This window comes from Trachemys scripta, chromosome 16 (genome assembly GCF_013100865.1).
Source record: "Trachemys scripta elegans isolate TJP31775 chromosome 16, CAS_Tse_1.0, whole genome shotgun sequence".
Taxonomy (NCBI): domain Eukaryota; kingdom Metazoa; phylum Chordata; order Testudines; family Emydidae; genus Trachemys; species Trachemys scripta.
The window spans coordinates 23,838,074-23,854,295 of NC_048313.1; positions in this window are offsets into that span (position 1 = coordinate 23,838,074).

The following is a 16,222-nucleotide window of genomic DNA, read 5'->3' on the forward strand; positions in this document are numbered from 1 at the left end:
GTAAAATAAAAGATAAGACAAAGCAGGCAGGAGGGGAGCAGCATTCAGCGGGAAGACTGACAGTCCTACAGAGCTGGGGAACGTTGCTTACTGCTGACAAGAAGAGAGGATGCATTGAAAGATTTGGTGGTAAAGAACGTTCATTCGTTCGTTTGTTCTTTTTGTCCTCTATGAGAATTTCTTTTACATTCCCGTCTTCTCCTCTGAAATGAGGCCCAGTGCTGCTCAGCTGAACAGTGAGATGGGGAGGGGGGAACAGGCAGTTTGTGTGGCTTCTGAGACACAGCCTCGGCTTTCATTCTGCACACATCATGCATGGCATGCTCCGTACCTGGCAGATTGGAATGGAGATAGCAGAGCAGATTCCCCGTGACCAGCTCAGAGAATGACTCACCAGAGGCTGGGGGCACACAGTGAAATGGTAGCTTGCCACTTCAAAGTCAAAGTTCCAATCCCTCCCCCTACATCTTCCCTCAAGCAGAATTGGCCTGATTCTCGCTGTCACACTGCTGAACAGGTGTCCGTTGACCTGACAATACCAGCAGACAGCAACCTTTCCCCTCTTTGGCAGCATGTGGTTACCTGGTTACACACGTGACTGTTCCACTTAGAGATGCGATTTGTGTCTCAGAAACAGGAGACTCAGGGTTCCAGATAAATCTGAGGCCGGTACAGATCTCTGCAGCTGCCCGAAGCTAAGACAAGGAGCAGGGGACTGTCAGCTCAAGGTGAGTCATCTGCAGGGCTCAGGGAGGAACCGGACAGCAGCAAGCCACTGGCTAGATACAGGCTAGACACTGGATGAGGCTAGACACAGGATGAGGCTAGACACAGGATGAGGCTTTCTTTCCACCTTCTGCTGAAGCATCAGGCATCAGCCACTGCTGGAGGCTGGGTTCTGGACTAGAGGGACCAGTGGTCTGCTCCGAGGTGGCAGGAGGCAAGATGCCTTAGTGGGTGGCCCAATGGTCTGACCCAACATGGTTGGGCACCTGGACAGCACAGTGATTTAGTGCCTCATAAATATTCTGGGCAGAATCGATGGTGGATCAGAGGCGCATCTCAGCCCCTCTCTCAGGTGCTCAGTCTGGGCAGCAGAAACCCACAACCTTGCACCCAGGACCTGGTGATAGAGGAAGTGGATTTCCCAGCATTCTGTTTCCTAGTGTGAGGGGCTGATCCTGGCCTGTCCCCCTCCCCCACCAGCTCCAGCATCTGGTCATTTTCTGGCCGGAGATTTTCCATTCCTGCCAGCACAGCAGAGCCACGAATGCCTCAGCCTCTCAAACAATCGCAACAGAAGCTTTTCTCTTAACCTTTTAATGTGTCATTTTGGAGCATCACCTGTTACCTTCAGATGCCACCAAAATCCCAGCGCCCTTGTCAAGAACGGCTTAAGTCAAGCAGCCACAAGTGGTTGGGTGTCGAGATAAGGGCCCTTCTCCCAGAAGGATTCCAGCGTGTTTTACAAATAGAAATACTCACAGCACCAGCAAACTACAGCCAGCTCTAGGGGGCAGCACAGCAGAGCACCAGAGCACTGCCCAGCAGTGGGTGAAAGGAAGCTCCGGGTATCAGAGCATCCCCTGGCCTAGCTAGTCTCAAATGTCCTGTGGGACCTTTAACAGATCCACGCTGCAGAGAAGACAGGACTTCAGCTCGACATCTCATACGAATGCCTCCTTCCAGAGAAAACTGCCTGGACTCAGTTTATCTACCTCCCCTTCGTTCCTAGTGCGCTGGGCAGGTGAGGTCTTTCAAAGCTGAGCAGAGATGGGTCAGCCATCCCCGCCCAACAGCAGGGTTCATTGCAGTGGCAGTAGCTGGGTTTACGCAGCACCGAAACGCCCTAGCACAATTGGTACCAAATGGCTCTGTCTTGCTCCCGGCAGGTCAGAGCCCAGGCAAACCAGCAGGGGGCAGTAGGGAGAGGCGCATCCCCTGGTGCTGGTGCAGCCCCATGCCGCATAGAGGACTCTAAGCCAGTGCCTGCCACCAACACTGGTTAAAAAACAAGGGCCCTTAGCTGGAGTCACCTGGCAGCTGGTGTGGCTCCAAATGAGGCTTTGGCCCAAAGCGTTTATTTTTAATCTCCTAGAGCTGCCACCTGAGACTTGGGACCGTCCCGCTGGGAGCTGCACAGACACATGGGGCCTGCACCAAAGCCCAGGGAAAGACATACACCCCACATTGAAAGGAAGAGCCCCTAGTGGGAGGTAGTCGGTGCCCTGAGGAGCTCAGGCTCTGAACAGCCACAGGCTGGGGGAGAGGAGGGAACCTCATCCCCATTTCACAGATGGGGACTGAGGCCCAGAGCCATTGAATAGCTTGGCCAAGGCCACACAGCAGGACAGAGGCAGACCCAAGCATTGAACTCAGGTGTCCTGAGTCCCAGGCCCAGGCCATAACCACACTGCCTTCTCCACGGCACTTTGTCATGGAGCTTCCCCTGGGGAGATGACTGTGTCAGCTCTGAGCTATGCAGGGCACTGGGCTGAAGGGACCCCTTGGTCAGAGTTGGTCTGCTCCTTGACTGGGGCAGGGGCTGAGGCTGGGTGGCTCTAAGGCACCATTCTGGAGCAGCTGGGGACCTGCCTGGCCCTTGGTGTCAGTCAGAGCAGCCTCAGGGCTGCTCTAAATGATGCTCTGCTGCCTAGGGCCCCTGGGAAGCAGTTGACAGCAGTGCTATGCCCTCTTCCCACCCCAGCATGTCCCCTCTGCCCAGGGCTGGTGCACAGGCAGGGAAGGCCCTGGCACAGCAGGGATTCCTACCTATTCCACCTATTTAAGCTGCTGGAGCAGCACAAGGGCCAGATCCTGAGGCCAGGATTTTTTTAATCAGCTCTAGTTCAGAGCAAGATGCCAGGTGAGGGGCTCAGCCCAGAGCCCTCCCTCTTGGCTATTGCAGCTGCAACACAGAGGGGCCTTGCCTGTTACTGCAGAGTGATGGACTGGGGATGCTGCTTGAGTTGGGCTTGGGGTGGGGAGTGGATCTCCACGCTCCTCCAGCTCTGCTCAGAGCCTGATGGGGAAGCAAATCTCACTCTCAGCGCGGACGACAGATCCTAGAGGCTGAGGGCTTGGTTCACCATTGCCGTGCAGCCAATGGCACTAGTGAACCCCCAAACCCATTCTCGTGCAGCAGCCTTGGTCGGACGTGCAAATAAACATGTGAGGTGCAGAGCAGTGTGATTCCACAGCCGCCCAGGGCTCGTTATCTGCAACCCATGACCCTGTTGGGACCTTCTAGCCACTGCTCAAGGAACAGCCTCATGCAGCCTTCCTCCCCATTGCCTCCTCCTCCATGGAGCACTAAAGAGCTCTTTGTGCTGGGGCTCGTCATCGGCACGCACCAGAATGAAAGGTGAGAACCTCGTTACTAGTCTAGATTGATGCACACTTCTATTTTCGAGCTCATCAATCATGCTATTAAATAATAATGAGATTCCAGTGCTCCCTGCTGGTGGAGAGGCTTTGTCTGGCAGCACGTTCATTACCCAGATTAGCTCCCACTCTTCCTGCAAGAAATCTGCCCGACAAATAAGTCCCGTCGGAGCTGCTTCGAGGCCCTGTAATCCTCCCCCGTCACAAATCAGATTGTGTGGCCAGACGTGGTGCATGCTGGCCTGGCCTGTGGGACCTCAGACGGGCTTGCAGTGGGTCTGCCCTGGCTGTGTGCACTGACTGAACCCGAAGGAAGCAGGTGCCTGGGGTGCCAATAGAAAGGGGCGGCACTCCGTACGTTACTGGGGCGGCATGTCCTGGTCTGCGGCGGCAATTCGGCAGCAGGTCCTTCGGTCCCTCTCTTCTTCTTCGGCGGCACTTCGGTGGCAGCTCAATCGGCTTTTTCTTTTTTCTCTTTTTTTCCCCCTCGCCGGTTGGGGCAGCAAAAAAGCTGGAGCCGGCCCTGCCAGCATGGCTGCCTGGCACCACAGGCTGCAGAGGTCTTAGAGATTTGAAGGGGCCACACAAAGAAAACAGCCAGGCAGAAGAGCCATGGAGCTAAATTCACACTGTGGGCAGAAGCATGGATGAGAGGCCAGAGATGGCTAAAAATGCTGTCACATCAGGGGGCTTGGCCTGTTCTCCCTCTTCTCTGCCATAAATTCAGTGTCTCCTAGGGCTTCCCAGGGTAGGACTCGGATCCATGTCCCACAGCGCTCAAGAAAAGCAGCTGGGAGAAGCCAATGCACAGCAGGAGCTGGGGAAAGGGACCAGAATGCAGCATAAGCCATAAGCCACAATGGAAATTTCATTTGCCTGACAGGTAACGGGGAGCCGTGACGAGTATCTTCGAACTAGAAGGATGCTGCCCCACACTGGGCATCATTGGTGTGGGATGGTGCTAAGAGCTTGGAGGTTTCTGACCTACCCCCACCCAGACCCTCTGCCCCAGGTGTTGCCGCAGGGGTGGTAGTTTTACGTTGGGTTTGCCCCATCGTGTCGAAGCCAAGCCCAGAGCTAACAGCACCGTTTTCACAATCCCTGCTGAAACGCATATGCTCTGCAGCTCCACCGGGGAGGTTTCTCAGCTGCGCACAGGAGACAGTGTTTCCTAGTGGATAGGCCAGGGGTTCAATAGACCTGGGCTCTAGGCCTGACTGTACACAGGTTTGATGGTTGACCCTGGGCAAATCACTTTCCTGCCCTGTGCCTCAGTTTCCCCATCTGTAAAAAGGGGATAACGCTATTGACCTGCTTCATAAAGCAGCCCTAGAGCTGCTGATGAACAGTGCTCTATAAGGGCTGCTGTAATATATGTGAAAAACAGCCATACTGGGTCAGGCCAAAAGTCCATCTAGCCCAGTAGCCTGTCTTCTGACAGTGGCCAATGCCAAGTGCCCCAGAGGGAATGAACAGAACAGGCAATCACCAAGTGATCCATCCCCTGTCGTCCATTCCCAGCTTCTGGCTATCACTCCCTGATAACAGAAAACCCCTTCCCCAAATAAACCAAACAGACCACAATCCCCTGGGAAAAGCAAGCAGCTAGCTAAGCGGAGCTCAGGGCAGGCTGCTGGCTTCAATTCCCCGCTGCCATGTGGCTATTCGCACCAGGGTGAAGTGATGCAGTAGAGATTTACACTGCCTCTCACTCTGCCCTGGGGGTGCTGCTGTGAGTGTCCCCATCAGATCGGAGACCCCCAGCACTGCACCTCCCGCAAACAGCAGCTCCTGGCATAGCTGTGAGCTCGGAAGGCACCGTGCACACCTACGACGTTACATAAGTGCTTATTAATAATACTCGGAGGCTGCAGATTCTCCTGCACGTGGCTTCGCAGAGGGGAGCTGATGCCTCTTGCCCTCCAACACGATGCCCCTGCAGCCTCACCAGCCTTAAGGAGGCTGGAGGTAACAAACAGGTGTAGCAGCGCCGGGAGGGTCAGTGCCTGCACGTTGCTTTGAAGACGCAAGCACTGAGTATAGGGATTAATGACAACATTTTATTCCCCAAGTTCTGTCTCTTGCGACAAACCCATGTGCAAGTCGGTGTGACTGTGCTGCAGCCGCTCACAGCTCCATGGCAGCACGGGGCTTAGAAATCAGATCCTCCTGAGCCCAGGCCCCTGCCTCCTCAGCTAAAGAACATCCATCAGTTGTTAGCAGTGCAGGGGCTATGACACACAGCTAAACCGTGCTAATACTGCCCAGTAGTTGGGGTTGGGAACCCAAGGGATACCAGCTGGGTCATGACATAAAACAATTCAGCAAAACTTTCTACTCAGGATCCCTGCTGGCTCCCTGCACGCACTGACTGCAGGGGTCATCCTGTACAGGGCCAGGGGCAGGATCAGCATCTGGGGTGGTTAGAATCAAGGGGGTCCAACAGGAGACAGCTGAAAGGGGCCTGATCCTTGGGGGTGCGGTGGGGGAGTTCTCAGCACTCGCTGCAATCAGGCCCCTTTGGGGTGTCTCAAGTCAGGCTCCCAAACTCCCTTCTCCTTTGGAAGACCTTGGCTTTTGTGTTGAGCAAACTCCAGATGTCTCCCCGTGCGAGCTCAGCTCCAGCCCGGGGGATCTTCCCCTTTTTAAGTGCAAAGCCAGAGGCACCAGCCCACCACTTCAAATTCCAGAGCGCAGGTTACAAAGGAGCAGTGGATGGAGGAAGAAGCCGGCTGTCCAGCTCCCTCTGAGTCTAACACCCCTGCCCCTTCTAGGGGGTCCCCCCCAGCCCCTCCACCTCCACAGGAGCATCCCAGCTCCGTAAGCAAAGGGGCAGGGGGAACTCATCAGGCTTGGACATTGGGGTTCTCAGCCCACTCTGGGGAGCGACTCCCGGTGGCTGAGTGCATGGGCCCCACATTCTATGCCACGCGGGTTAGGTCAACTTTTGGAGCTGGGTGCGTGAGGCCCGGCTTGGGGAGACACTACACATGCTAGCTCTCATTTGGCCAGTGCGCTGACATAGCCACAGTACCACAGGCACCAGCTTGGACTAGTCACCCAAGTACATCCCCACGGGGTCCGGATGGGTTTGTGCCCCTCCCGCCACGCGCTTCTGTCCTCTGTTTGCAGCGCTGGAGCTGAACTAGCAGGAGCACGTCTCCTCCAGCCAAGAGCCCAGCCCCAGCGCCGCCTGCAGATGTACTTCAGCCACGCCAGAGCAAACGAGGTGCTTTTTTTCCTGCTTCCCAACCCCCGGGTGGGACCCTGCTCCTGCTGGCTTGGGCCGTATGCCAGCCTGGGGACAAAGGGGCTGCAGGCCAAGCCCTGCCCATAGGCTTCTGCTGCTTTGCACAGGGGCAATCAGGTGGGATTTCATACACACTCCTGTCAGGATGCACAAGAGCCATCTCCCTCTCCCAGTGCTGGGCTGACTCCTGCAAGCTGGAGGGGAAGGGAAAGCAGCGAGGGCTGGTTTGCTGCTGGCACCAGCAGCTCCGACTCCGAGTGCCCCAGGAGCAGACCTGCATAGGTGCTGGAACTAGGGGTGCTCCTGCACCCCCCTGGCTTGAAGTGGTTTCCATTATAACCAGGGTCTACAGTTTGGTTCAGTGGCTGTCAGCCCCCGCACTATACACATTGTTCTAGCCCCCCTGCAGACCTGTGGGTGAGAAGGTGTTGAGTTCACACAGTCGGGCTAGAGTCGCACACTCATGAGCATGGCCTCCCTCCAGCTCCAGGAGCTCTCCCTTCATAAGCCAAAAGAAAGGGGGCTAGGTCATGTGTCCTGCAGTGGGGCACAGAGCCACCCCTCTGCATTAGATCTCCCCTCAAGGGCACCTCCCCTTGCCCTGACTCCCTGGTGCTCTGCTCAAAGGTTGGTGACTAGCTCGGGAGGGGCCCCAGGGCCGCTGGAAAGACCCTGCCAGCACCACTGCTGTGGAGCCCTAGGATCCGGCCACCAATGAGGAGGCTTCCTGCAGATGAGCCTGGGTCATAGCCACTGGTCATGCTGCAGGAGGGTTCCCCCCTTCCCCGATGGAACGATCTTAGGAAAGCTCCATGCAGAGGAGATTCTCACTGAGCTCTCTGCTACCCCCAGACGCTTTGTGATTATCCACTCCTGGGCATCTCCGAGTTACTTACCCAGAGGAGAAGTCCCTTCCTAGTCCCCATCAGAGCAAGGGTGCCTCATGCTCAGAAACTGCAGGGCTTGTATCCCTCCTAGGCTCTTAACTTCCTATGACGTCATGTGGCAGCGAGTTCCGCTGGTTTATTACATGTGTAAAGTATTAGCTTCTAGCTGCTTGCCATTTCATTCCCCGTGATGAGTGAGTTATGAAAAGGTAAGAAAAACTACCAAGCTACCTTTGCTATTTGATAGTTGTTTGCAGTGTTGTTGTAGCTGTGTAGGTCCCAGGGTATGAGAGAGGCAAGGTATCTTTTATTGGACCAACTTCTGTTGGTGGCAGGTACAAGGTTCTGAGCCACCCAGAGCTCTTCATCATGCTGCTTCCTTCCCCAGCCCTGAAGAAGAGCTCTGTGTAGCTTGAAATCTTGGACTTTCCACCAGCAGACATTGGTCCAGTAACAGATATTACTTCACCTACTTTGTCTCTCCCTTTGCTACTCTGTTCAGTCCCCTGGGCCCATGCCCTTCGGATGCATTTCCTCGCTAAACCAACCAGTCCCATTCTTCTTCATATGGAAGTCTCTTGAGGCTCCATATTATTTTAGTCGCCCATATTTTAGCCTCCTCTATTCTGCTCTCTCTCTTTCGGTGACCCGTTTGCATTCCAAAGAAGGGCATGCCATTGATCTGTACCATGGCTTTCCGTGGGGATTGGTCCTGCTTTGAGCAGGGGGTTGGACTAGATGACCTCCTGAGGTCCCTTCCAACCCTGATATCCTATAATTCTAATATTGGCAGGATTCTTCTCCATCCTATCCCTTAGGCAGCCTAACATCTTGTTTGCTTTTCTGGCTGTGGCTGTGCCTTGAGGAGAAGTCTTCACTGAGCTGCACAGAGCTGTCATCTGAGAGATTACAGTTAATTTATGACCCAGCAACGTCTCTGAGTAAATCAAACTATTCTTTCCAACGTGCTTTGCCTGGCATTGGTCCACTGCCTGCTGACAGAATGCTCGGTGGCTAGTAACACCCTTTGAATAACAGCAGACCGTAGCTGGCCTACTTAGATATAAAAATCTGTCCAACTATTGTCTAGCTGTCTTAGGTACTTACCTGGTCCCTGTGGCCAGAGCATCTGAGTGCCTCGCAATCTTTAATGTTAATCTTCACCTACCCTGGCAGGCAGGACAGCACTATGAGACCTATTCTCTAGCTGCAGAACTCAGGCACAGAGAAACGAGAAACGAAGGGACTTGCCCAAGGTCGCCCAGGTATCCTGTGTCAGAGCTGGGAATTGACTAGGGCTGCCGAGCTAGCCCCAGACCACTTGATTGTGTGGCCTCGCCTTTTGTGTTATCCCGCACGCTTCGTGTATCACACGGGGCACTAGCTAGCTGCGTATGACACTGCCACACCAACAGCCAGGAGACTCCCCGGGAACGTATCTGTGCACTTACCTGTAAAACACAACATTGTCCACAACGCTGAATAGTCAGCTGGGTCCCTGCTCTAGCAGACAATTGCATCTTCCACCCTATAGCTAAACTAGTCATGGATTTGAAGGGCAGACAGGATTATCTAGTGTGACCTCCCGTGTAACATAGACCAAGAGACAGACTTAGGTTCCTACCGTCTGTTACAGCTGTCCCCCTGCTGCATTCCTTTTCCCCCTCTCCTTTCTGTTTGTCCTGTGTGGCCGCCCCTCCCGGCCATTGTGCTAACTAAAGTCACAGCCCTATTCATAGGAATGGCTTGTACAGACTAAGGCCTGGCCCACACTAACCCCCCACTTCGGACTAAGGTACGCAAATTCAGCTATGTTAATAACGTAGCTAAATTCGAAGTACCTTAGTCTGAACTTACTGCGGGTCCAGACGCTGCAGGCAGGCTCCCCCGTCGATGCCGCGTACTCCTCTCGCTGAGCTGGAGTACCGGCGTCAACGGCAAGCACGTCCGGGATCGATCCCAGAAGATCGATCGCTTACATCCGGACCAGGAAGTAAGTATAGACGTACCCCAACTGGAGCCATTGCTCTGCCTAGGGAGGGGGCTTCTTGCTTCTTTGTTTGGTTCCTTTGTTCAGACCCAGGCTCGGTGTTGGGGGAGCTGCCCAGAAATGCAAGACCTGAAGTGGCCAACTAATTAAGCATATGAGTCATACCTGTGGCACAAAACATGCCCAGCATGCCTGTGCTTACCTGCAGCCTTTCCCTGCCTTCTCTCCTCCCCTGTATCAAGAGGAGCCAATCAAAAGTACTGGTGGGAAACTGCCTCAGTTTGCCTTTAAAGCCGGACATTTTCTGATCAGACCTCGGAGAAGGTCCTTGCTTTGCCACCTGGTCTGATCAGCTAGGGATCTTTGGGGGGCCCTCTCCCCGCTCTCATTTGTTTTTGAGCGTACCCCCGTTTTTAAACTCCCCTCCCACGAACAACAAAATTTGTGCCTGGAGATCTCCTGATTATTGTAAGCGAATCGAGTCCTCTCTCCATCCTCCGATGCTACTGCCGTTCCTGTCTCTGCGCTTGCTGCTGTCCTGGGGATTGCTAAGAACTCCTTCTTGCAAATTCCCCCTGTCCTAGCTGCTGGCCTTGTTTCCCCAGCAGACAGACCCAAGCTAACTCCTTGGTCTGTATCTGTAATCTGTTTCTTGCTCCACAGCGCCTTTGCTGCTGGAAATAAGCCTGTGCCGCTGCTAGGCTGTGCCTTCCTGGACTGTATCCTGGGCTGCCGGCTTGCAGCCACCCCACTGCTGCGGCCACCACTAGTTCCCCCCACCCCCCGGGGCTGTACCCTGGGCACACACCACTCTGCCCTCCGGAACTGCTCCCCCTCCCGATCAAAGAAGCGGCATAGTGTAAGGTGCACCTATTAGAATCAGGTTCTTAGTCTAGATAAGTTGTAATTTCATTTTGCATAGCTGTGGTTAAGTTAGGTTTAAAGAATTGTTTGTATTGTGCTCTGTAAGTTAGGTTTAAAAAAATTGTTGCATTGTGTTCTGTTACTTGCTAATTTGTGTAGTCTTGGTTAAGTTAGATCATAGATAAGATTTTACTGTGTTCTGTATAATTGTGGATAAGTCTGTCTTCCCGCTGCCCTAACCCCCCACCCCGAGCTTGCCTGTGTCTCCCCCCAAGCTCCCCAGTCACTCGTTGCAGTCTCTCTGCTGTTTAAACTTGCAGCCTGTCTGCTCTCTGTGTCTCCCTGAGTTTAAATCTCCCTCCGCAGTGCCTCTGCCTTTGGTCTCTGCTCCACCACATGCTCCTCTTCCCCCATCCCCCAACCTCACTCCTCTACCACTACCTTTCTCTCTCTTTTAATCCCTTCTCCCATGTGCTCACCCCGCTCCTGCTGCTGCCAAACCTCAATTGTATTACTGAAGTCTAGCATAAAACCCCATTGGTTACCCTTTTTCTCTCTAACACACCTCACATTTTACATTTACACCACTGTGACATATTTTTACCTAGAGTTGTTGGTTATTTAACAGATTTTGCCCATAACTGTTAGTTGGTTATATGCTGCTGTGACACACCTTTTACATAGGAACTGTTAGCTACCTGTTACATTTATACTTCAGTGTTAATTGGTTACCAACTGTATTGGACCCCACTGTATTGTACCCCACTATTGAAACCCCCTATCCTATTTACTAAAAAAAACCCCTCCCCAATTGTCTACCTTAACAAACCCCGTACCCCTCACTATTGAATTTTCCCTGTTTTTGCATTTTCTTAATAAAGTTTATTTTGCACCCCACCAATGCAGTAGTTGTCCTCCAAGATCCCCTATCTGCTGGCACGGTCACCTATCTCAGGAGCTGATGTTGCATCAGGTGGGACCTGAACAGTCACCCCCACCCCACCAGACAGACTGAGGCCAGCTCTGTGCCTGATATTTGGAGTTTTCGGAAAGTCCCAACTCCTGGACTCAGGTGATTACAAGAGCCTTGTGACTTTCAATTTTTGTGAAAATAAGTTTCTAGCCTAATGGAGGGGTGAAAAGCTGAAGAAGGTGAGCCCTAAAGACACAAAACCCAAAAGCCAAACCAAAAATCCCCACGGTTGTTATTTTTAACCATCTCTCGATTTCTGATCCGCTCTCATGAGGGGTGGCTGGCTCATGGGATTGGAATGCTTCGCGTTCGCATCACTCAAGGGCTCAGAAAAGAGCTACAAGACCAATTTGGGGGATGGCCTAAGTGTCCTTGGCCCTGCCTCAGCTCAGGACGCTGGGCTAGGTGGTCTCTTGAGGTCCCTTCCAGCCCTACACGTCTATGATTCTAGGAGGACTAGAAAACCTGCCTTAGGGCAACAGTCCACAGAAGTTCCATCTATTTACATTACCAACGAATTGATGGGTAAGAGGTGACTTAGAATCATAGAATCATAGAATATCAGGGTTGGAAGGGACCTCAGGAGGTCATCTAGTCCAACTCCCTGCTCATAGCAGGACGAATTCCCAACTAAAACATCCCAGCCAGGGCTTTGTCAAGCCGGGCCTTAAAAACCTCCAAGGAAGGAGATTCCCCCACCTCCCTTGGTAACGCATTCCAGTGATTCACCACCCTCCTAGTGAAATAGTGTTTCCTAATATCCAACCTGGACCTCCCCCATTGCAACTTGAGACCATTGCTCCTTGTTCTGTCATCTGCCACCACTGAGAACAGCCGAGCTCCATCCTCTTTGGAACCCCCCCTTCAGGTAATTGAAAACAGCTATCAAATCCCCCCTCATTCTTCTCTTCTGGAGACTAAACAATCCCAGTTCCCTCAGCCTCTCCTCATAAGTCATGTGCTCCAGATCCCTAATCATTTTTGTTGCCCTCCGCTGGACTCTTTCCAATATTTCCACATCCTTCTTGTACTGTGGGGCCCAGAACTGGACACAGTACTCCAGACGAGGCCTCACCAATGTCGAATAAAGGGAAATGATCACTTTCCTTGTTGCTGGCAATGCCCCTACTTATACAGCCCAAAATGCCATTAGCCTTCTTGGCAACAAGAGTACACTGTTGACTCATATCCAGCTTCTCGTTCACTGTGACCCCTAGGTCCTTTTCTGCAGAACTGCTACCTAGCCATTTGGTCCCTAGTCTGTAGCAGTGCATAGGATTCTTCCGTCCTAAGTGCAGGACTCTGCACTTGTCCTTGTTGAACCTCATCAGGTTTTTTTTGGCCCAATCCTCTAATTTGTCTAGGTCCCTCTGTATCTGATCCCTACCCTCCAGCGTATCTACCACGCCTCCCAGTTTAGTGTCATCTGCAAACTTGCTGAGAGTGCAGTCCACACCATCCTCCAGATCATTAATAAAGATATTAAACAAAACTGGCACCAGGACCTACCCTTGGGGCACTCCGCTTGAAACCGGCTGCCAACTAGACATGGAGCCATTGATCACTACCCGTTGAGCCCGACGATCTAGCCAGCTTTCTATCCACCTTACAGTCCATTCATCCAGCCCATACTTCTTTAATTTGGTGGCAAGAATACTGTGGGAGACCATATCAAAAGCTTTGCTAAAGTCAAGGAATAACACATCCACTGCTTTCCCTCATCCACAGAGCCAATTATCTCATCATAGAAGGCAATTAGGTTAGTCAGGCACGACTTCCTCTTGGAGAATCCATGCTGACTGTTCCTGATCACTTTCCTCTCCTCTAAGGGTATGTCTACACTACGAAATTAGTTCGAATTTGTATAAGCCGGTTTTATAGAAATCTGTTGTATACAGTGTCCCCACATAAAATGTTCTAAGTGCTCTAGTCGGCGGACCGCGTCCACAGTACTGAGGCTTGCGTCGACTTCCGAAGCATTGCACTATGGGTAGCTATCCCACAGTTATCCCACAGTTCCCGCAGTCTCCACCGCCCATTGGAATTCTGGGTTGAGATCCCAATGCCCGGATGATGCAAAACAGTGTTGCGGGAGGTTCTGGGTACATGTCATCAGGCCCCTCCCCCTCCGTCACAGCAACGGCAGACAATAGATTCGCGCCTTTTTACCTGGGTTACCTGTGCAGACAACATACCACGGCAAGCATGGAGCCCGCTCAGCTCAGCTGAGCTCACCGTCACCATATGTCCTCTGGATGCCGGCAGACATGGGACTGCATTGCTACACAGCAGCAGCTGCTAACTGCCTTTTGGCGGAAGACGGTGTAGCATGACTAATAGCCGTGGGGCTGGCAGCCGTAGGGCTGCATTGCACCAGCCCCTTGCCTTTTGGTAGAAGATGGTATATTACGATTGGTAACCATCGTCGTCGTACTGCAGTGGCTGTCAATCATGGGCACCTGGGCAGACATGCTACTGTCTCGATGATGATGGCTATCAGTCGTAGTATGCTATTTTCTGCCAATTGCCCAGTATTGTCTGCTAAGCACCCAGAAGAGGCCGAGGGCGATCTGGGTGCTGGCAGACGTGGGGCTGGCAGACGTGGGGCTGCATTGCTACACAGCAGCAGCCCCTTGCCTTTTGGTAGAAGATGGTATATTACGACTGGTATCCGTCGTCGTCGTACTGCAGAGGCTATCAGTCATGCTGCACCGTCGGCTGCCTGCTTAAGATGTAAAAAATAGATTTCTTCTGTATTCATTTGCTTCCCCTCCCTCCGTGAAATCAACGGCCTGCTAAACCCAGGGTTTTCAGTTTAATCTTTGGGGGGACCATTCTGTTTGACAGTTGTTTGTATTTCTCCCTGATGCACAGCCACCTTTCTTGATTTTAATTCCCTGTACCTGTACACCATGTCGTCACTCGGCCCTCCCTCCCTCCCGCCCTCCCTCCTTCTCCTGGTCCGTCAGATACTAGTTTCGCGCCTTTTTTCAGACCAGGCACCATAGCTAGCACTGGGATCATGGAGCCCGCTCAGATCACCGCGGCAATTATGAGCACTATGAACACCACACGCATTGTCCTGGAGTATATGCAGAGCCAGGACATGCCAAGGCAAAACCCGGACCAGCCGAGGAGGCAATTGCAGCGCGGCGAAGAGAGTGATGAGGAAATTGACATGGACATAGACCTCTCACAAGGCATGGGCCCCAGCAATGTGGAAATCATGGTATCACTGGGGCAGGTTCATGGCGTGGAACGCCGATTCTGGGCCCGGGAAACAAGCGCAGACTGGTGGGACCGCATCGTGCTGCAGGTGTGGGACGATTCCCAGTGGCTGCGAAACTTTTGCATGCGTAAGGGCACTTTCATGGAACTTTGTGACTTGCTTTCCCCTGCCCTGAAGCGCCAGAATACCAGGATGAGAGCAGCCCTCACAGTTGAGAAGCGAGTGGCGATAGCTCTGTGGAATCTTGCAACGCCAGACAGCTACCGGTCAGTCGGGAATCAATTTGGAGTGGGCAAATGTACTGTGGGGGCTGCTGTGATCCAAGTTGCCAGGGCAATGAAAGACCTGGTGATATCAAGGGTAGTGACTCTGGGCAACGTGCAGGCAATAGTGGATGGTTTTGCTGAAATGGGATTCCCAAACTGTGGTGGGGCCATAGACGGAACCCATATCCCTATCTTGGCACCGGAGCACCAAGCCACCGAGTACATAAACCGCAAGGGGTACTTTTCAATGCTGCTGCAAGCCCTGGTGGATCACAAGGGACGTTTCACCAACATCAACGTGGGATGGCCGGGAAAGGTACATGATGCTCGCGTCTTCAGGCACTCTGGTCTGTTTCGAAAGCTGGAGGAAGGGACTTTCTTCCCGGACCAGAAAGTAACCGTTGGGGATGTTGAAATGCCTATCGTGATCCTTGGGGACCCAGCCTACCCCTTAATGCCATGGCTCATGAAGCCGTACACAGGCAGCCTGGACAGGAGTCAGGACCTGTTCAACTATAGGCTGAGCAAGTGCCGAATGGTGGTGGAATGTGCATTTGGACGTTTAAAAGCGCGCTGGCGCAGCTTACTGACTCGCTCAGACCTCAGCGAAAAGAATATCCCCATTGTTATTGCTGCTTGCTGTGCACTCCACAATATCTGTGAGAGTAAGGGGGAGACATTTATGGCGGGGTGGGAGGTTGAGGCAACTCGCCTGGCCGCTGATTACGCGCAGCCAGACACCAGGGCGGTTAGAGGAGCACAGCAGGGCGCGCATCAGAGAAGCTTTGAAAACGAGTTTTGTGACTGGCCAGGCTACGGTGTGAAACTTCTGTTTGTTTCTCCTTGATGAACCCTCCGCCCCCCCCGACCCGGTTCACTCTACTTCCCTGTAAACCAACCACCCCCACCCTCCCCTCCCCACTTCGAGCACCGCTTGCAGAGGCAATAAAGTCATTGTTATTTCACATTCATGCATTCTTTATTAATTCCTCACACAAGTAGGGGGATAATTGCCAAGGTAGCCTGGGATGGGTGGGGGAGGAGGGATGGAAAAGGACACACTGCATTTTAAAACTTTAACTCTTATTGAAGGCCAGCCTTCTGATGCTTAGGCAATCGTCTGGGGTGGAGTGACTGGGTGGCCGGAGGCCCCCCCACCGTGTTCTTGGGCGTCTGGGTGAGGAGGCTATGGAACTTGGGGAGGAGGGCTGTTGGTTACACAGGGGCTGTAGCGGCGGTCTCTGCTCCTGCTGCCTTTCCTGCAGCTCAACCATACGCTGGAGCATATCAGTTTGACGCTCCAGCAGATGGAGCATTGACTCTTGCCTTCTGTCTGCAAGCTGACGCCACCTATCATCTTCAGCCCGCCACTTGCTCTT